Source organism: Podarcis pityusensis (genome assembly GCF_964106645.2).
Source record: "Podarcis pityusensis genome assembly, chromosome: 7".
Taxonomy (NCBI): Eukaryota; Metazoa; Chordata; class Lepidosauria; order Squamata; family Lacertidae; genus Podarcis; species Podarcis pityusensis.
The window spans coordinates 90,754,451-90,777,352 of record NC_138031.1 but is presented as its reverse complement, the minus strand read 5'-3'; the positions used below and the strand labels follow the sequence as shown (position 1 = coordinate 90,777,352).

Below are 22,902 nucleotides of genomic sequence, written 5' to 3'. Positions count from 1 at the left end.
TGAAATTAGGGAAAGCCCCAGGACCGGATGGACTGTCAGCTAAATATTATAAAGTATTAGAAAATCAATTAACCCCAGTGTTATGTGACATCATGAATAATATACTGAGAGGAGGAAAGGTACCAGAGACATGGAAAGAGGCCCACGTCACGATGATCCCTAAACCCGATACGGACAAACTTAATATTAAAAACTGCAGGCCCATATCATTATTAAATAATGATTACAAAATCTTCACAGAAGTAATGGCAAGTAGACTCAAGAGATGTCTAGTAAATCTTATTCATAAGGATCAAGCAGGATTCCTTCCAAATAGGTTACTCAAAGACAATGTAAGGCATACCATAAATATCACTGAATACTTGGAGTGCAAGAATGAAGTACCTGCGGCGCTAATTTTCATCGATGCGGAGAAGGCATTCGACAATGTTTCATGGTCGTTCCTACTAAAAAGCATGGAGAAAGCAGGGCTAGAGGGTGAATTTATGGAAGGAATAAAAGCAATTTATTCGAATCAATCTGCCAAATTGGTCATAAACAACAATTTAACAAATTCATTTAAAATTGAAAAAGGAACAAGACCAGGTTGCCCTCTATCCCCGCTTTTATTCATTATGGTATTAGAGGTAATTACGAACAAAATAAGAGCAACACCAGAAATTTGAGGGATCAAAGTAGGAACGAAAGAACACAAACTAAAAGCGTACGCAGACGATTTGATGCTATCCCTAGAAGAGCCGCAAAAAAGTGTCAGTAAGGCCCTGGAAATACTAGAATATGGCAAACTATCCGGTTTTAAATTGAATAAATCAAAGACAAAAATGCTGACTAAAAATCTGGGAAAAGATGAAAGAGAAAAATTAGAGATACAGAATGGAATCAAGGTGGCCAAAAAAAATAAAATATCTGGGAATATGGCTAACTACAAAAAATATAAATTTAATTCAAGATAATTATTTGACAACATGGAAGGAAATTAAAAAAGATCTAGATACGTGGAACAGGGTGAAACTTGCGTGGTCGGGTAGGATGGCGGCAATAAAAATGAACATACTCCCAAGAATGTTATTCTTGTTCCAAAACATCCCTGTGATTAGAGGTTCCACAATGTTTAAGGATTGGCAGAAAACTCTTTTGAAATTTATATGGCAAGGGAAAAGACCGAGAATTAGATTTAAATTACTTACAGATCGAAAAGAAAGAGTGGGATTCTCGGTGCCAAATCTGAAATTATACTTCGAGGCCTCCTGCCTTTGCTGGATCAAAGATTGGATCAATTTGGAAAATACTGATCTGTTAGACCTAGAGGGTTTCAACAATAGGTTCGGTTGGCATGCCTACTTGTGGCTAAATAAAGAAAAGGTACATAAAGGGTTTTCAAGTCATATTATTAGGGGGCCACTATATGAAGTTTGGGAGAAAAACAAAAAACTTTTAGAATGGAAGACACCCTGGTGGTTATCACCAATTGACATTCTAACAACCAAAAAAGCAAATATGGATGGAGAAAGATTGACCTACGAAGACCTACTGATAAGATCAGAAAGTGGCTGGAAATTGAGAACATATGAAGAGTTGAAAGATAAATTAACAGGCTGGCTGCAGTATCATCAAATAAACGCAGTATGGATGGAAGACAAAAAAGTAGGGATAAGTGAGGGGGAAAATCCAAATTTCAGATAGAAATAATTGAAGGCAAAACCAAGTTATTATCCAAAATGTATGATATATTATTGGAATGGGATACTAAAGATGAAGAAATAAAGGAGGTTATGACAAAATGGACAATGGACTTGGGATACAATATAGAATATGAAAAGTGGTCGAAATTATGGAGTTGTGGGATGAAATTTATGGCATGCGTCATACTTAGAGAAAATTTAGAAAAGATGATGTATAGGTGGTACATCACACCAGCAAAATTAGGAAAAATGTACAAAACAGGAAATAAGGCCTGCTGGAAGTGTAAAATCAAAGAAGGTAATTTCTACCATATGTGGTGGACCTGTGAGGAAATGAAGAAATTTTGGGACCTGATTTATAACGAGTTAAAAAAAATACTTAAATATACCTTCCCTAAAAGACCAGAGGCCTTCCTACTAGGAATAATTGGGGATGAAATTTAAAAAAGGATAAAACACTATTCCAATATTCGACAGTAGCGGCTAGAATATTAATTGCACAGAATTGGAAAAGCTCAAATACCCCAACGGTCAGAGATTGGCAAACAAAATTATTTGAATATGCTGAACTAGCAAAAATGATGCAAAAAATTAGAAACCAAAAAAATACAAAATTTATTAGTGATTGGAATAAATTTATGGTATATATTGAAGGAAATTACAAAAACTTAAAAACTACTGCAGGTCTGATATAAATCTTATGATGCACAAACCATTAACAACTCTTAGCTGTAGGAAAAAGAAAGAATTTGTATTAAGAAGCCCGAAATCGGGAGGGAAGGAGGTCAATAGGTGTGTAGAGGAAAGATCTAAATATTTAAAGATATAAAGATTCAAGGAATAAGACAAGGAACTGTAATGGAAATTGACGTTATTTTTGTGTTATGTATGGATATTTTTTCTTTTTTTTTTCTTTTTTCTGTAACTGTTGTTTTGTTTTTCCTTTTGGTTATTTAAGTGAAATTCAATAAAAAGAAATAATAATAAAAAAACCTTTCTTTTAACCTCCACACACTGCTCCCTCTGTCCCCCTCAGTACGGAGTCACCTTCCATCACCACATGCCTCTTCCTCCTCTGTGGAGTGGCAGGATTCATTATGTACACTACTTTCCACAGCCACTTTGGTGTGTTCTGGGATCTGCAATTGCTGTCCTTGCTCCTCCAGCCCAGAATCAGGTGTCCAACCTCTGTACTCACAGCAAAATACATTCTCATGTCACAAATCATATGTGACAATGTGTATTAACTTTTTCTCACGAGGAGATTGTTTACAGTGCACAAAAACATTATGTAAGAGCTGACCATTTACAGGGCAACCAAAAGATAAAAAACATAAGAAGAGCTCTGATGGATCAGACCAAAGATCCACCCGCCTCAAAATCTGTTTCTGCGGACAGCAGCTCAAATTAACCCATGCTCAGAAATGCTTTGCTCTTGCTCTTTTGCTTTCCACCTCTCCACTAAAAAATAATTCTGTGTATTAATAGAGGCATCCTCCTGATTTGTGATAGAGAGGTTCTGATCCTCAACCTCAATTCAGATTAAACACCATTCTTAGCACATCAGGAAGTTCCACCTCCCATTCTGCAAGCCATGACTGCAGATCATCTCTGAAAGCCACATTTCTCCTTTCTGCTGATCTTTCAGGTTGCATTGCTGTTATCATTCATGCCACGCCAAGCATTAAAATTATGCACTTTTCCTACCTAAGGAAGTAATAGTGTGTCAACCTCAGCAGCAGACATGACACGTTTGAGCACATGAATCAAAAGGGAATGTGTTTCTTCATGCCATGATGAATGCAACTGTACATAAGCATTAATTTGTCGGCTCCAAGTCTTAGCCCTGCTCCCGTTTCCTTTCTTATTGTATTTGTTGAGATTCAATTGTAAGCTCTTCAAGGCACCAATCTGTCTCTTTCTATGTTTGTTAGCGGCTATGTACACCTATGGCGCTCGGCAATGAGTAATTTTCTCTCTGCCTCTGAGTAAAGAGAGGTTTAACAGAAAAGCAATGTAAACTGAAAGAGACTGGCTAAAGGGCTGCAAACAGTTCAAACTGTGTCAGGCACTGTGTTAGAAACATGCCACCGATGTCAGTGTGTTGTAACACAACTTGCAAACGGTCTTACAACCAGACAAGGATCTCCCACTACTGCATTCCCAAATGACTGGCAGGAAGCAACTCACATATCTCAGCCCACTTAAGTAGCGCTTCCTAAATTATGCAACTTTTCATTAATCAAGTCCAAGCTGCAATTCAGCAGCATAGGTGTGGACAATCACACCATGGCAAAGAGTGCTTTTTTAATGTGTCCATTAAACCAGCATGCATGTCTTCACTTTAGACTTCTACCTTGTCTCATCCCAGGACCTTAGGGAAGATGTCAACACAAAATTTCAACGGGCAGCCTGAGAAGGAGGAGGAGGAACAATAGTAGTCAACAAGTCACCCAGGCTTCTCAGTAAGTAGAAGTTTGAGAGGATAGTATTCTGTTTATTTGTATTATTCTGATAAGGAGGGAGAAGACAAGAAAATGCTGAACCTGCATCATGCCCATCCTGGGCATTTCTTTTTGAGTTTGCTGGGGGAGGGGTTAGAAAGAGACAGAGAGAGAGAATGATGGGTTACTGGGTAGAACATTAATTTGGAAGAGTAAATTTTAAAATTACCTCATTTATAGAGGTGATTTGGGGAGGGGTCATTTGAAGGAGGACTGAAATCGATCTGAAGCAAGATTGCAAAATTGCAAAATTTGAAGCAAACTGCTTGGCTGGGGTAGGATCAAATTACTTGAAGAATGTGTTTATTTGGGGTGATTTGGGTCAAACCTCAGCTTGTGTTCAGTGAAATCAAACTATAGTAACTATTTCTAAATGTGTGCCTCTACCTATAAATTATTGCATGTAGCTGCATGATGCTGTAAAATCAATGTGGTGCAGTGGTTAGAGTGCTGGGCTGGGACTGGGAAGATTCCCCTTCAGCTGTGAATGTCACTGGGTGACCTGGGAATAGCCAGTATCTCTCAGCCTAACCAACAAGGTTGTTGTGGGGAGAAAATGGGAAGAGGATAATCTTGTAGCAGCTTTAAGCTCACAGTAGGAAAGATAGGGTTGCCATATGTCCTCTTTTTACAGCACACGTCCTCTTTTTCATGGGAATGTAAAATGAGAGTCATCAGAGCGATCCATAGTTAAAAGCAGAAGTCGGCACTTCAAGATATGGAAATCCTAAAAATAAATATTTTCTGGACTCTACTGCATTAGGTGCAAGTAGGGGGAAGAAGATGTCTGAATGCTTCTTAATCTTAAAAAACAAATTAACCTTTTTAGAATCATAGAATCATAGAGTTGGAAGAGACCACAAGGGCCATCGAGTCCAACCCCCTGCCAAGCAGGAAACACCATCAGAGCACTCCTGACATATGGCTGTCAAGCCTCTGCTTAAAGACCTCCAAAGAAGGAGACTCCACCACACTCCTTGGCAGCAAATTCCACTGTCAAACAGCTCTTACTGTCAGGAAGTTCTTCCTAATGTTTAGGTGGAATCTTCTTTCTTGTAGTTTGGATCCATTGCTCCGTGTCCGCTTCTCTGGAGCAGCAGAAAACAACCTTTCTCCCTCCTCTATGTTCTTTTGAACATAGAAAGCCAGAGATACAGAGAGAGATGCTGAATTCTGAAGTGATGGTGGTTGATTTATGTGATCTTCATCCTTTGCATTTGAAGCAAAGTCCCCTATCAGACCATGATGTCCAGAGTCTAACATTATGCAGCTACTACCACTGTTCATTTTTATGTGAGGAGCAGGCTTCCAAATGGTGGAATTTTTGTTCTTTAGGAAGTGTTGCCTGTTGAATAGAGGCCTCTTCCACAACTGTTAAAGGCACAGGAGAAAAGATGGCAACCCTGCATGTTCCGTGCATTTTGTAAATATACAACCTGAGCCATCTTGCAGCACAACTGAAATATTTATGTACTTATTTTATTGGCTCTGCTCCTCTGTAGTCAGCAGTAGCTCGATTTGCAATGAAGGCTGCACTCCTCTGCTCCCTTTCTAGGTACACACAGAATCATGCAGACTCTTAAGCTGGAACTCACTTTCTCCTGCCTTAGTTCTCCATGTCAGGCTGCTGCTAAAGGCATAGGCATGGGACAAAGACATAGCATGGTGAATCTTAAGGCCATTATCCAATAGACACTGTCTGACTACTGCAGGGCTTATCTCCAGGTAAACTTGCATTGGAATGAGCTGCCTATGATAAAATAGCTATTCCTGAAGGTTACATTTTTCTGTCTTCTCTCTAGGGATGATGTATTGTCACAACACGTAAAGATTAATTGTAACAGCCAGGTATGTATCTTTGCAAGGAAGGAGGATAGGGAGAAAACCAGAACAAGTTCACGCTGGCTCCTGTGGTACCGTAGTACCACCTTTCATGACCCCCATCTCTTGTGACCCCCTGGCTCAAGGCCTGCCATCCCCAATGGGCAAGGCTGCCACTGGTGAATGTTTCTTCTGACCTTGAAATCTGTGAATTTTTATTGCCTTCAGGCAGGGCTGACACAGCAGGGAATTACCTAAAAAAAACCCACAGAAGAATTCTCCTTAATCTGCTCTTAAACCCAAGTGAGACAGCGATGGGGGGGGGGGGGCAACAGCTTTCCCCAGGAGCAAAACAAATGCTAAAATATTCAAAAAGTGAAGGTTCAGGTTTGCCCTCAGGCAAAGCAAGCTGAGCCTCAAAGCACAACAGCCTAGCAAGAAAATAATGAAATGCAGACCAAAGTGACCTTCACATGTTGTGGAGAAAAAATGTGCCAGTTTCAAAATGGTCTTCTTCTTTTGGGTCATGGATTTGAGCTGGTAGTTAACAGAAAGTTCTGTGCCAAAAGTAGGCCAAATAAGTTCTTCTCTGCATTGGTGGATTTCAAGATGGCATTATTATTACAGCCAGTAGTATTCAGCATCATATTACCATTATGTCACCAATGGGCATAGTATTTAACAGATTAACAAATAATATGAGTCTCTGCCTGAAGAACATTCACTATCAAAAATAGAGTCTCTCCTAGTTAGAAGGATGCTGGTTGCATCTAAGGTTCCACCGAACCATATTGAGAGGGGCCCTTTGTAGAGCCTTTGTAGAGGGTGGCCTTTGTAGAGCACATTCACAGTGATTTGTGCTCATGATGCTATTTGGGCAGACATACACAATCCTCCTTTCCAGACTGTTTTCACCTGCAAAAGTTCACACTGGTTCAGTTCTAATCAGTGCCTATCCTGTAACTTCCTGCTGAAATTTTGTAACGTTTTAAACCACAAATGTTCTGATTTATTTTTTACCTGCTTTGTTTGCGCTGTAGCCTCTCAAGACATACCCAATGAGGTTGCACTGGAGAAGCCAACGAAAAAAAGACCTGGAGCTGACTATGGCTCAGATCATCAGCTTCTTATAGCAAAATTCAGGCTTAAACTGAAGAAAGTAGGACAAACACTGGGCCAGTAAGATACAATCTAAATCAAATCCCTTATGAATACACAGTGGAAGTGAGGAACAGTTTAAAGGATTTAGATTTGCTGGACAGAGTGCCTGAAGAACTATGGATGGGGGCTTGCAACATTATACAGGAGGCAGCAACTAAAACCATCCCAATGAAAAGGAAATGCAAGAAAGCAAAGTGGCTGTCCAACGAGGCCTTACAAATAGCGGGGGAGAGAAGGCAAGCAAAATGCGAGGAAGATAGTGAAAGATACAGGAAATTGAATGCAGATTTCCAAAAAATAGCAAGGAGTAACAAGAGGGCCTTCTTAAACGAGCAATGCAAAGAAATAGAGGAAAACAACAGAATGGGAAGAACCAGAGATCTGTTCAAGAAAATTGGAGATATGAAAGGAACATTTTGTGCAAAGATTACCATAATAAAGGACAAAAGTAGTAAGGACCTAACAGAAACAGAAGACTTCAAGAAGAGGTGGCAAGAATACACAGAGGAATTATACCAGAAAGATATGGATGGCTTGTACACCCCAGGTAATGTGGTTGCTGACCTTGAGCCAGACATCCTGGAGAGTGAAGTCAAATGGGTCTTAGAAAGCATTGCAAATAACAAGCCCAGTGGAAGTGATGGTATTCCAGCTGAACTATTTAAAATTTTAAAAGATGATGCTGTTAAGGTGCTACACTCAATATGCCAGAAAATTTGGAAAACTCAGCAGTGGCTAGAGGATTGGAGATCAGTCTACATCCCAATCCCAAAGAAGAGCAGTGCCAAAGAATGCTCCAACTACCGCACAATTGCACTCATTTCACACGCTAGCAAGGTTATGCTTAAAATTCTACAAGGTAGGCTCAAGCAGTATGTGAACCGAGAACTCCCAGAAGTGCAAGCTGGATTTAGAAGAGGCAGAGGAACCAGAGACCAAATTGCAAACATGCACTGGATTATGGAGAAAGCTAGAGAGTTCCAGAAAGACATCTGCTTCATTGACTATGCAAAAGCCTTTGACTGTGTCGACCACAGCAAACTATGGCAAGTTCTTAAAGAAATGGGAGTGTCTGATCACCTCATCTGTCTCCTGAGAAATCTCTATGTGGGACAAGAAGCTACAGCTAGAACTGGATATGGAACAACTGATTGGTTCAAAATTGGGAAAGGAGTACAACAAGGCTGTATACTGTCTCCCTGCTTATTTAACTTATATGGAAAATTCATCATGTGAAAGGCTGGGCTGGATGAATCCCAAGCCGGAATTAAGATTGCTGGAAGAAATATCAACAACCTCAGATATGCAGATGACACAACCTTGATGGCAGAAAGTGAGGAGGAATTAAAGAACCTTTTAATGAGGGTGAAAGAGGAGAGCGCAAAATATGGTCTGAAGCTCAACATCAAAAAAACGAAGATCATGGCCACTGGGCCCATCACCTCCTGGCAAATAAAAGGGGAAGAAATGGAGGCGGTGAAAGATTTTACTTTCTTGGGCTCCATGATCACTGCAGATGGTGACAGCAGTCACGAAATTAAAAGACGCCTGCTTCTTGGGAGAAAGGCGATGGCAAACCTAGACAGCATCTTAAAAAGCAGAGTCATCACCTTGCCAACAAAGGTCCGTATAGTAAAAGCTATGGTTTTCCCAGTAGTGATGTATGGAAGTGAGAGCTGGACCATAAAGAAGGCTGATCGCCGAAGAATTGATGCTTTTGAATTATGGTGTTGGAGGAGACTCTTGAGAGTCCCATGGACTGCAAGAAGATCAAACCTCTCCATTCTTAAGGAAATCATCCCTGAATGCTCACTGGAAGGACAGATCGTGAAGCTGAGACTCCAGTACTTTGGCCACCTCATGAGAAGAGAAGACTTCCTGGAAAGGACCCTGATGTTGGGAAAGATTGAGGGCACAAGGAGAAGGGGACGACAGAGGACGAGATGGTTGGACAGTGTTCTCGAAGCTACCAGCATGAGTTTGACTAAACTGTGGGAGGCAATGGAAGACAGAAGTGCCTGGCGTGCTCTGGTCCATGGGGTCACGAAGAGTCGGACACAACTAAACGACTAAACAACAACAACAACAACATGCATCAGATAGCAACTAATAAAGAAGAACAATGCACTATTACTGTGTCAAGAACACACTCAAAATAAAACGTGAGTCCAGACTGGCCCAGAAAAGCTCCCTCAGAGGTAGGCAGAGAGAGTGAGAGGGTGGCAGAGAAATGGCAAAGCGACTGGGTGTGGTTTCTCTCTCCTGGTCGCCTCTCTCCTATTATCCTTCAGGATGGAGAGAGGGGGAAGAACAGGGACAATTAGCTGCCAAAGGAGAAAATAAGCCTAGATAAACAACAGATGGAAAAAGGTGTGCCTGGCTTTTGTTTTCCTGCATTTCTTCCAGCTTTCTCTGCATGTCTTCGAGAGATCTTCTGGGAGGCTCAGAGGCTGCCTTGCCTGCAGCAGGTTTTCACCATAAAGCCGGACCCTGAGCCTATCCAGAAGTGACACTGAAGACAAGGTCTCACCTGCAGCTGACAGTTTGAGACTAAAGTCCTTGGTATCCTTGCAGGTAACGCAGTACCCGCTTGATACCGTGCCAGGCACTTACACTGGGCTTTGAAGCTCCCCTACTGAGCAGATTGGTAGCAAAAGCAATGTCCGGTCTGCTCCACTGGGACAGATACCACAGACTACCCAGAGCTGACTGAAAGAGCTCAGCATTCTCGAACTGAGCACGTTCTGCTTGCTGACTGTCTTTCACGTACCTCATCTCCATGGGTGTCCTAACCTCTGCACAATCATACATTCTGAACTTCTCAAGCAACTGCTCAATCTTGCCTTTCTGACTGAGCAAGAAGCTACCATCCTCAGTTCTAGCTATCTCCACGCCCAGGTAGATCGTTACTGCACCCAGGTTCTTGAGCTGAAACCGCTTCCCAAGCTCTGGCACACTTCTGTACCTGTTTGTCCTTGCGGTGTAAATGATGTCATCAATGAAGATTAACACCATTTTCTGTGACTCTCCTGACCCATTAATGTACAGGCTGTCAGCAAGACTCTTCCTGAAACCTAGCTCCTCTAAAGCTTCATTCAGGCACAAGTTCCAATTTCTGGCCGACTGTTTCAAACCGTAAATCGACTTGTGAAGTCTCCATACAGTACCTTGCTCATTGCCCTCAAACCCTGGAGGAGGAAGCATGTACAGATCCTCCTGGAAGTCTTAGTTCAAGTAGGCTACATTCACATCAAAGTGATGCACCAGCAAACCTCTTTGTGCAGCAATGTCTAAGAGCATGCGCAGAGTTTCGCTTCTGGAGGTAGGAGCATATAACTCAGTATAATGCAGCCCCTTCTGCTGCGTGAACCCTCTGGCTACTAGCCTAGCCTTGTACTGTGGTTATCCAGTTGCTGTGGGTTTAAGACGATAAATCCAGCGGCTACTCACGGCCTGTTTGCCCACTGGCAATTCGTGAGGGAGAACACACCTAGAGACTCCATTGAGCTCATCTCCTTCTGCATTGCCTCATGCCATTTCCTCTTCCTGAGGCAGTTTCTGAACATAACAGAAGAATAACAGTGACCTCATTGTGGGAGTTTACTATAGATCCCCAAGCCAAACGGAGGACATAGATGATGCCTTCCTGGAACAGATGGCCAAGCATGCAAAAGGAAGGGAGATAGTAGTAATGGGGGACTTTAATTACCCGGATATTTGTTGGATGTCAAACTCAGCCAAGAGCATAAGGTCAAACAGATTCCTCACTGGCCTTGCAGACAACTTCATTGTCCAGAAAGTGGGAGAAGCAACAAGAGGAACAGCCATTTTAGATCTGGTCCTAACCAATGTTGATGACCTGGTTAGTGGGGTAGAAGTGGAAGGATCAGTAGGCGCGAGTGATCATGCTCTTCTGAAGTTTACTATACAGCGGAAAGGAGCAGCCAAGCATACTAGGACTCAATTTCTTGACTTTAAGAAAGCCGACTTCATCAAACTTAGGGAAGTGCTGGGTGAGATCCCATGGACAGTAATACTAAAAGGAAAGGGAGTTCATGACGGCTGGGAGTTTGTTAAGAGGGAGATAGTAAAAGCACAACTTCAGGCAATACCAATGAGACGGAAACATGGAAGGTGCCTAAAGAAGCCAGGGTGGCTATCTAAAGAACTTTTAACTGAGTTAAGATTAAAAAAGGATGTGTACAAAAAATGGAAAAGGGGGGAACCACCAAAGAGGAATTCAAACAAATAGCCAGCACGTGTAGACACAAAGTCAGAAAAGCTAAAGCACAGAATGAACTCAGGCTTGCTAGAGAGGTTAAAAGCAACAAAAAAGGCTTTTATGGATATGTTCGTAGCAAGAGGAAGAACAAAGAAACAGTGGGGTCACTCAGAGGAGAAGATGGTGAAATGCAAACAGGGGACACAGAAAGGGCTGAACTCCTCAATGCCTTCTTTGCCTCAATCTTCTCTGATAAAGAAAACAATGCCTGACCTGAAGAATTTGAAGCAAATGATTCAGCAAAGGAAACACAGCCCAGAATAACTAAGGAAATAGTACAAGAATACTGGCTAGTTTAGATGTATTCAAGTCTCCAGGGCCAGATGAACTGCATCCAAGAGTATTAAAAGAACTGGCAGATGTGATCTCAGAACCACTGGCAGTCATCTATGAGAATTCCTGGAGAACAGGCGAAGTCCCGGCAGACTGGAGGAGGGCAAATGTTGTCCCTATTTTCAAAAAGGGGAAAAGAGAGGACCCAAATAATTACCGCCCAGTCAGTCTGACATCAACACCAGGGAAGATTCTGGAGCAGATCATTAAGCAAACAGTCTGTGAGCACCTAGAAAGGAATGCTGTGATCACCAATAGTCAGCATGGATTTCTGAAAAATAAGTCATGTCAGACTAACCTGATCTCATTTTTTGACAGAATTACAAGCCTGGTAGATGAAGGGAACGCAGTGGATGTAGCCTACCTTGATTTCAGCAAGGCATTTGACAAGGTGCTCCATGATATTCTTGTAAAGAAGCTGGTAAAATGCGGTCTTGACTATGCTACCACTCAGTGGATTTGTAACTGGTTGACTGACCGAACCCAAAGGGTGCTCATCAATGGTTCCTCTTCATCCTGGAGAAGAGTGACTAGTGGGGTGCCACAGGGTTCTGTCTTGGGCCCGGTCTTATTCAACATCTTTATCAACGACTTGGATGATGGACTCAAGGGCATCCTGATCAAATTTGCAGATGACACCTAACTGGGAGGGGTGGCTAACACCCCAGAGGACAGGATCACACTTCAAAACGACCTTGACAGATTAGAGAACTGGGCCAAAACAAACAAGATGAATTTTAACAGGGAGAAATGTAAAGTATTGCACTTGGGCAAAAAAAAAAAATGAGAGGCACAAATACAAGATGGGGGACACCTGGCTTGAGAGCAGTACATGTGAAAAGGATCTAGGAGTCTTGGTTGACCACAAACTTGACATGAGCCAACATTGTGACGCGGCAGCTAAAAAAGCCAATGCAATTCTGGGCTGCATCAATAGGAGTATAGCATCTAGATCAAGGGAAGTAATAGTGCCACTGTATTCTGCTCTGGTCAGACCTCACCTGGAGTACTGTGTCCAGTTCTGGGCACCACAGTTCAAGAAGGACACTGACAAACTGGAACGTGTCCAGAGGAGGGCAACCAAAATGGTCAAAGGCCTGGAAACGATGCCTTATGAGGAACGGCTAAGGGAGCTGGGCATGTTTAGCCTGGAGAAGAGGAGGTTAAGGGGTGATATGATAGCCATGTTCAAATATATAAAAGGATGTCACATAGAGGAGGGAGAAAGGTTGTTTTCTGCTACTCCAGAGCAGCGGACACGGAGCAATGGATCCAAACTACAAGAAAGAAGATTCCACCTAAACATTAGGAAGAACTTCCTGACAGTAAGAGCAGTTCGACAGTGGAATTTGCTGCCAAGGAGTGTGGTGGAGTCTCCTTCTTTGGAGGTCTTTAAGCAGAGGCTTGACAACCATATGTCAGGAATGCTCTGATGGTGTTTCCTGCTTGGCAGGGGGTTGGACTCGATGGCCCTTGTGGTCTCTTCCAACTCTATGATTCTATGATTCTATGATTCTATGAATATCCTCAAAACTCTCAGGTTCACACTGTGCCATACCAACCCACACACTAGTGACTGCAAACCTGTCAGGAGGTTTCCCTTTCGTTGCCTGAGTTGAACGGCGCAACCCAACTTCAGGTACCCCCTCTGACCCACTAGGGCCAGCCAGAATGTCCTTGGCATTGGAGAGTTCCCCCTCTGACTTATTGCGCCGTCTGGACTTCTCAGCTGAACCTGTGGGAGAAGAAGGAGCACTGCTGTGTTCAAGCTTCACAGCTTTAGGAGTTCTTCCCTCTACCTGCTCTGGGTCAGGACTCTGTGCCTCAGCAGCAGGTTCAACCTCTTCCTCTTCTTCATCAGCAGAGTCAAGCAGATCCTCTGAAAGAACATCAGGGTTCCCATGTATGCGTGTCCACCCACTCTGCTCACAGAATTCAGCACTGTTGCTGAGCCGAATTCTGGACTGATTCCTTCCGGGGTGGCGCCACCGACAATGGCGGACTCCCTCTGAACTGGAGGGACTAGCTCCGCGGAAAACGGGTCTTCTCCGCTACGGCGAAGTGGGGACCCACTTAAAAATCACAGGTGGATTAAGCCTGTGACCATGGGACTCGGCGGGCACCTTTAGCGCCCCCCCAACCCGCTAAGGAACCCACTAACGGGCTCCGAAGTGAAGAGGGGGAAGTGGCGCGGTGCTGTGAGTCAACTGCTATTTCCGTGTAGCGAAGCCGCATAGCTGTTGCCGGAGAGCGCTGCCTTTTTCCTGGGACAATTTGGACTTTAAAATAAGCACCCGTGAGTACTTAGACTTTGAACAATTGGACATCAAATAAGGACTTGCGAGTAGGAAAGAATCGGACTCTAAAGATTTACTTGAATTTGGTATGGAATGGGAAGGTCTAAACAGGAAGTCATCCTTCCGTTCTTTTGTAAACAGAATAAAGCAAAGGCAATTTAAACTAGAGCTCAGGAAATCGCTTTTAAAAGATTGGATTTCACCATTTAAAATTGTGGAACCCCCCTTCGACAGCAGGAGAAGGGGGGATCTTTTTGGACTGTTTAAAGTGACTTTAAAGTGAAGTAACTTTCCTCCGTCCTGATCCTGGAGCGGGCTGTCAGGACTGACGCGTGAAGTTCATTAACCAAAGACAATTGTTTTTGACAGATGGCTAAAAGAAGAGAAACCTAGTGATTCCACTGTTCCCTTTCGCATTTTAAAGGATTATATATGGACAAAGTATCTTTAAAAAGGAAACTTTGTTGCAAGAATAAATAGAAGTCTTCCCCCTGGGGGAGTCTGTGAAATTGTAACTGTGAAACTGTAACTAACTCCAGGGAGTCGACAGCTGTTACAGATTACAACCGTGGGAACAAGTATCTGACCTTGTAGGACAATGTATTCAGAAGCCTTGTTGTATGCTCTCTATAAAACAAACGATCTACTGGAACAATTACACGAGAAGGTGAATTGGATGGCGACTTCGACTAGAAATTTTGAACAGGCAGTGGGAAACTTTGAACAGACAGTGGGAAAATATGTGGAGCCCACTCAGGATTTAAATCAGGAGTGTGTCTTGACAGAACAGGAGTTTTTGACATTAAATCAGGAGTGTGTTTTGACAGAACAGGCCCAACAGGAATATGATTTTTTGGATTTGACAAAATCCAACTTGGAACTTGGAAAAAGCCATATCTGGAAAGGAAAAGTTTGGCTTGGTTTGGAAATGGGGGGCTGGATTGACCCCCCTATGTTGGGATGTTTGGACTTCTCAAATACGGCAACGGGCCGTGAGATGTTCGGGACTGTGGGGGCTCTCAATTTTGGAGGGCCTTTGAAACATGCTTTTAAATACTACATGGAATTCATTGTTGAACATGGAAAAGGGGCTGATCTGTTGAGAAGGGTTAAAAACATTGTCAAGCTGGAGTTACTACGAGCAGGAGACAAGGGAAAATACAGTTACAAGTATGAAGAAGAGCCGTGGAAGGGTCATGGAAGAGACTTGAGGGCCTCGGACATAAGGTTGCCAGGTTAATGGGCTAGATTGATGGGAATAAGGACTGACAAAACCTGGAACCAGGAGGAAGGGACGCTGGATGAAGATTGGATCTGTTTATACCTCTTTTTTCTACCATTAGAACTGTTTTATAAAATTGATGAATGATAGAAAAATGTTGGAATGAAATTACTTGGCTTTAGCAAAGATGTTTAAAGAATTATGAAAGAAGAAGAAGAAGAAGAAGAGTTTGGATTTGATATCCCGCCTTTCACTCCCCTTCAGGAGTCTCAAAGCGGCTAACATTCTCCTTTCCCTTCCTCCCCCACAACAAACGCTCTGTGGGGTGAGTGGGGCTGAGAGACTTCAAAGAAGTGTGACTGGCCCAAGGTCACCCAGCAACTGCATGTGGAGGAGCGGAGACGCGAACCCGGTTACCCAGATTACGAGACTACCGCTCTTAACCACTACACCACACTGGCTCTCGAATATTATGATTATGAGAAGTTGGTAAGGATAAGATTTAAGTTTTAAGTTTTAAGGTTTATTTTATTATAGAAAGATAAGGTCAAGGATTTGCTGGGATAATTAATAACTAGGATACAAAGAAAGGGAGGAGGAGGAGGTCTAAGAAAGAAGGTAATGACAGTTAAGGACTTGAAAATAATGATTTTGTTTTTAAATGTTTTTAAAGTTTTGTGATTTTTGTAGTCTTCTTTTTTTTCTTTTTTTCTGTCATTTTTTCTCATTTGGAATTTTTTTGTATATGGTGGGAAGGGGTTGGTTGTTTTTTTCTTCTTCTTTTTTTCTATTTTGTCAATTATTTTTATCCTTTGAACTCTCTTCTGCTTCTATTTTATTTTTTCTCTTTTTTGTAACATTTTGAAAATCTCAATAAATATCTTTAAAAAAAAAAAGAATTCTGGACTGATTCCCTGATGCATTGGCAAATCTCCACCTCTTGGTCCCTGGCTCATACCCACAGAAAATCATCTTTTGGGACCTAGGGCCACCCTTTCTGCGCTTGGCCTTTGGTATGAGGACCCAAGCCTCACAGCCAAAAACACGGAAGAAATGCACCTTGGGCTTCTTGCCGTGCAGCAGAAAATAGCGTGTGTCCCCTACCACTGAATTAAATTACCTGTTCAAGGTAAAATTGGCCGTCCGCCAAGACTCCCCCCAAAAGCACTGTGGGAGCCCAGCATCAAACAGCAATGCTGCGGACATCTGCAGCGTTCTGTTCCAGTGTTCTGCAGTGCCATTCTGCTGAGGACTGTATGGAACTGTCAACCTGTGTTGAATTCCCTTCTGGTGGAAGAAACTTTAAAGTGCAGACCCGGTGAATTTTCCGCCCCAGTCGCTCTGAAAGTTCTGTACGTGCGTGGAAAATTGCAGTTCCACTGCCGCAATCCAGTCTCTGATCAGCGGTGCAGCCTCACTCTTGTGTTTAAGTGTGAACAGCCAGCCATTCCTTGAAAAATCATCTATCAGCACCAATGCAAATTTGGCCCCGCCCAGACTGGCTACTGACATAGGGCCACACAAATCTGCATGCACCAGCTGAAATGGCCTAGTGGCCCTCCTTTCAGACCTTGGGTATGTGCACGTTTTCACCTTTGCATGCTTACACGCTCTGCACTTAAGAAACTTAGCACAGGATTTCATTTTGCACGCCTCAGTACATTCTGGGATCTTCTTCATGTAACCCCACGACACGTGAGCCATCGTCTGTGCCAGAGATGAGCACACGCATCATGGACTGGAATGTTGGCACATTGCGCTTGAGCTGCCTCTGTGGTATCTGGACCTGCAAGAGAAGCTTCTAGCACAAACAGCCTATCTTTACATTCCACACTGACTAGTTGTTGCCCATCCCTGGAAACAGAACACATGTTATTCACAAAACAGGCTCTATAATTATCAGCAACAAGAGCGCCAACAGATAGCAACGCGCAGGACAGTCCAGGAATGACAAACACCTGTATTGAATCCTGTAAGAAAGAACAAAACAGTGAGCCAGTCTGTGTCAGAGCACACTTAGTCCCATCTGCCAAACAAACAGATTTTCCAGAGACTACAGAGGTGCAGTTCCTCAGAAAACCACCAGAGGGCACAAGATGATGGGAAGCTCCACTGTCAACGACGAAGGTCAGCACAGCATCCTGTTTACAGCTCTGGAATGCTGCCATAGAAGCTGCCAAATGTTTGTGTTCAGGGCCATCTCTGCCAGTTGCCTTTGGCTTTTGCTTCCCACGTTTCGAAGAGCTCCTAATCTGGTTGCTCTGGGAGAAGACCTTGGGCCCTTCCTGTGCCTCCACCGGGCAGTCTCTCACAAGATGGGAGGGGGAGCCACATCGAGGCAAAAGCTCTCACAGCTTCCCCTCCAGCCATTCCTGCGCTCACTGCACCCCCACCTTTGGGTGCACAGCCTGGGCCTGCATGCTCCCCAGCACTCTGGTTTTGGGCCTCCTCATCACGTGGCCTCCTGGAGACAAAGCAGCAACTCCCAGCTGTAACTTCAGGAATGTGGCCTTCAGCCCCCACCGGGCCCTCGACTCCCTCTTGGCCCTTGGCTCCTGCTGAGCCTTCACACAGACTCTTCAGCACCTGCCAGGCGGCCTGGGCCGTCTTAAAACCCTCTAGGTGGGGTAACAGCAAAGCATCCACACTTGCTCTCAGCATACAGAGCTCTCTCTGCTCTCTTTGCAGAGCAGCCTCCACGTTTGCTACACCAGCTCCAGCTCCAGCTCCAGCTCCAGCTCCAGCAGCAGCAGCAGCTTGCATGGGTGGGGCCGGCTTCTTCTGGAATGGACTCCAGAGCCCTGTAGCCAAAAACAACCCCCTTGCTCTTCTGGACCAGTTCTGGCCGGTGAGCTTCTCAAACGGAACATTAAAAGATTCCTGGAGTTCAGCCATCTCCTCCCTCGGTCCTCCCTTGGGGCTCAGAAGTACTCACGCGTACCAGCCGTCTTCTGAGGAGAGGCCTCCAGCGACTCTTGGCAGCACACAGCTTGCAGCCAGCAAGGCTCCCTGCTTTCCTCCAGGCAGGGTCTCAGAGCTGGGCTTTCTTCTTCAGCAGCCAGCAGCTTTTCAGCACACAGCACATAAAAGCAGGCTTTCTCTGACGGTGTAAAAACTTCAGTTCCATAACCTCTGAGAAGATTTATTGCTCAGAGAGATAAAAGTCTGGCGCGCTTCTGCTGCAGCAGGCCTTCCAAAGGCATTCCAAAAGCACACATTCCAAAGCTCTAAGCAAAAGCAGAGTCTAGCAGCGGTCAGAAATTAAGCCTTCTGTCTTCTGTGTGTTGATGTGCATAAATCAGGCTCTCACGCAGTTAGTAAAACTAAAAGCACTTTAATTACAGCAGAAACTATCCACAATCACAGAACATCATACAAACGTGTCTGTCCCGGACAAAAGTGAAAGCAGAACAGAACAAAGGACTGACACTCTCCGAAGTGACGCAGAGTCTCACCCCGCCCCACAGTAGGCAGGACGCACACTCTGAGCTGTTTAACCCTGCAAGCTCAGGTTTTCCTCACAGTGGTTGCTATGGGGTTGGGGTGGGTGTTTGAAGTGGAAAAGAGTGTTTTTTAGCAAGGTGTGTTGGGAAGAAGAAGGGGGAGAACAGCCTTGGGCAGGCTGGCTGCAGGCTGGCTGGACTCCAGTGCCCCTCCTAAGATGACCATGCTGTGCGATCTGTACACCTTCCATGCATACTGAAGGTGTAATGTGGGAGTAAATCATATTTCTTAATGTTACGACAGTCTCCACTGTGTTTTCAATTTTCCCAAGGAGCCCAGACCCTGAGTGAGTGCCTGGAACCCCTTGGAAATTTGCCACCACCCAACAGAGTGGGGGTGACGCCCAACTTTTGTAACAATGTCCATCTCCTGTTCTCTGGCCAATCACCACCCAGCCAATCTCAATCCAAAAGATGGAACAGGGACTTATAATAATAAATTTGATCTGACTGGAGAAATTGGCTCCTAGCTCTGGTTGTGCTGTTCCCGCCCCCCTCCTTCCTGTTGTCATGTTAATCTTATGAGGAATCTGGCCTTACCAGGCCTACCTGGAAGTCAAGACGCCTATTCTGAGCATTCCTGGTGAGTCTCCTTTTCCTCATGTTATTCTCACAGATGAGGCTGAGGGACATGGACCAGCCCAAGGTCACACAGGGTGCTTCATGGGGATCTTAACACTGGTCTTCTAGGCCTTGTCCACTTAATGGCCCTTCATTTGATTCCACATTCTGGAAAGAAGGTGTAGAAGTAAATAAACCGGGAGAGGGGGTGGTCCTGTCTCATATCTCTGGCCTTGTTAACAGTCCTGTGTGGCATCTTTTACACTTCAGGGTGTAATTCGGCACATACTTACCAAGGAGCACTCGCCATGGAATTCAGTGGGGCTTACTTCTGAATCATGTATGGCTAGAAACTGTGGCAGCAGAGAGCCTTCCGAACCAAGTTAAGACACTTACTTGCTAAGCATTTATACATTTATGCAACATTTCAATGTCCATTATTTCTTTGAAGAAGAGGAGGATAGGGAGAGAATCAGAACAGGTGGAGCCTGGAGGACACATAATTTTTTTCCCAGCAGAGAAGCAACTGTGACAGCAAGAACCCCTTCTGAACCAGTAAGACACTTTCTAGTTTAGGTGGGTGTTAAGCATTTGTGCTTAAATGTCCACAGTTAAGGGAGGAGGATGCGGAGAAAACCAGGACAACTTGACTAGGCCCCTGTAACCACATTGCACCCCCCCCCCCATGAACTCCTAGCAACCCTACCAAGTGCAATGGGCACCAGCCATCCCTGGCTAGGGGCTTCAAAAGCTGGAAGTGGCCCAGGCCTCTAAGAAGGTCTTTGTGCTGCTGAGGAGAATAACATGCATTTAGCCTGGAGGTCTCTCAATAGGGTTCCTCAACACACAGGAAAGAGAAAATGCCCTGAAATGCAAAATATAAAAATGGTAAAATGAAGCGCAAAGTGCAAAAGAAAAGAAAAAGAAACCATCCCTCAGTATTTAATACCAAAATCAGACAATACAGTTTCACCAAATTCATCCTGCAAATTTTTTTCAGCCCCTTTCATGCACCTCAGATTAAGGGGCATATCTCCCTGAGGTGGCAGCATAATATGCCCACAATCCCGTTCATAGCACAAGGTGTTCACACCCCAAGACAGATACAGCTACTACTGCTCCATCTAATACAAGTGCCTGCTTATAGTTCACACACATGCAACAGCAGATTCTTTCCTAGCCTAGCATCCTCCAAATGTACAAGTTTCTGTTCCATAAACTTGTGACCACTTGGCCACAAGGAGCAGGCAGGTCTTCGGTTGACTCCACCCTGAGTCTAAGGCTCCAGCTTCCATGCCAGGCCCAGAGTCTGTTCACATCCCAGCATGGAATTAGACAAAGATAAGCCCAACATGAGTCTGTGGCACTTTTAAGATTCAGTGTGGTGGGAGAGCCAGCCAAACAACTCTTCAACCTGCTGGAGCCCATCTGCTCTCTCCTCTCCCCTGACTGTCACAAAGAGCTGGATTACTGCCTGCTACACTCTGGGGGAAGAGAGAGAGGTGTGGAAGAGTTTGGAAGGGAGAAAAGAGACTAACAACTATGGAGACACTATAGAGAGATAGTTGTATTGTTTGTATATTGCAGTATAGTACTTTGCATGGTATCAATCATAGGCATGGGACAAAGTGCACATCTGACAGGGAACTCCAACCAATCCTGGCTCTCTGATTAACGTACCTGTATAACGTGGGTGTTGTCAAACAGTTCTGATATCATTTATATATTACATTTTTAGGTGTACATCTAAAAAATGTAATGTGTGGATCAGCCCTAAATCTTTGGAAATACACCATCAGTGGACATTGGGGTCAAAATTACAAATACATAGGGAGGCATATGGGTCAGGTCTCATGTGTAATTTCTGTCCAGGTATCAAAACAGGTTTGGGGAAATTCTCCCCAAGGTCTGTTGCTTCTTAGATCATGAGCCACCAAACATACTAAATTCTGTGGAAACCCTATGTTTCTCTACATAGAAAGAGTTACTTTTGCAAAACATAGCCTACATAAGTTAGTTAAATTGGCTTGATTTGTTCTAAGCACAGGACATGAGCTCCTTTGGTGGAGAATGTGGGGTGCTCCAGACAAGTGTTCATTGTGGAATTAGTGCTTCTCCTGCCTGCATGGTTTTTACAGCATCCAGAGGCACCACCTTCTCCAGTGGATTGAGGGGACCAGTTGCAATGTCCTGACATTGCACACAAGGGGGGCCCTCTGAACATTGAGGGGGCCTAGCTTCCTCAGAAAAAAGGTTGGGGGCCCACAGTACCTCAGCCCCTAGGAGCCCCAGGCAGCATCCATACAAATGCCAACCTAGTTTATTCCCCCATTTACCCTTTCCGCTAAAAATCTGGTAAGTTTGTTTTATTAAAAAAATGTTGTCAGTGACCCATTTGTGATACCTGAAGCACAGGTTTGCAACATTAAGCCTGATCTGAAAGCACATTTGGTGTTTTTTTCAGCACAGCTCTCAATAATAAATATGCATGTTCTTTCAGTTTACAAAGAAGCAAGGAAGAGATACAGGCGAATAAGTACTACTCCAAATGCTAAGAAACTCTGGCTTGTATTTATGCTGTTCTCTATCTTTCCACCCATTCCACACAGCTCCAGATAATGCAGGGGAAACAGCTTTCTGGAAGTGGATAATTGGCACCTGGTAACATCAGGGACGCGGGTGGCACTGTGGGTTAAACCACAAAGCCTAGGACTTGCCGATCAGAAGGTTGACGGTTCGAATCCCCGCGACGAGGTGAGCTCCCATTGCTTTGTCCCTGCTCCTGCCAACCTAGCAGTTCGAAAGCACGTCAAAGTGCAAGTAGATAAATAGGTACCGCTCCGGCGGGAAGGTAAACGGCGTTTCCGTGCGCTGCTCTGGTTTGCCAGAAGCGGCTTAGTCATGCTGGCCACATGACTCGGAAGCTGTACGCCGGCTCCCTCGGCCAATACAGCGAGATGAGCGCCGCAATCCCAGAGTCGGTCACGACTGGACCTAATGGTCAGGGGTCCTTTTACCTTTTACCTAACATCAGTACAGGTGTGCTCATTTGTGCAAGTGTGGGGAACAACTCATACACAGAAGTGGAAAAAAGCCCTATAAGTACTCCTAAGAATCCACTTTTGGTATTTGATGCTGTGGTGGGAGAAACCAGATTGTGCCCCTCTGGCTCAGAATCAGCAAGCTTCTCCTGTTCTTGGGGAATTTAGTAAGAATTTCTTATATTTCACTTAAGTGGAACAGTTTCAATCTTCCCTGTGTCTCTGGCTTTCTAAAGACATCCAGCTTGTGAGACAGATGTGAGTGCCCACAAGCAAACAGAACAGGTGCTGTGCTCTTCCCACTGTGAACGGGCACAAATGGGGCAGGCAGCAAAGCGGAATTGAGGAGGAAAGTGATTTCCCACCCACCTCAAGAAAGAAGACATCAGCAGCTCAGGCTGATCTCATGAATTCATACTACTCCAAAGGCAATCACACACACACACACACACACAAACACACACACACACACACACACACACACACACACACCTC

General features: G+C 44.2%; 1 protein-coding gene across 1 annotated transcript in view; it reads left to right on the top strand.

Annotated features, from left to right (window-relative positions):
* The window catches only part of LOC308481001 (uncharacterized protein), a 424,851-nt gene extending 402,613 nt beyond the window's left edge, over nucleotides 1–22,238 (top strand). Inside the window, exon 2 of the mRNA XM_081012947.1 lies at nucleotides 22,172–22,238. The gene's annotated coding sequence lies outside the window, so the exon portion shown is untranslated. The remainder of the gene's footprint in view (nucleotides 1–22,171) is intronic.
* The last annotated feature ends 664 nt before the right edge of the window (nucleotides 22,239–22,902 follow it).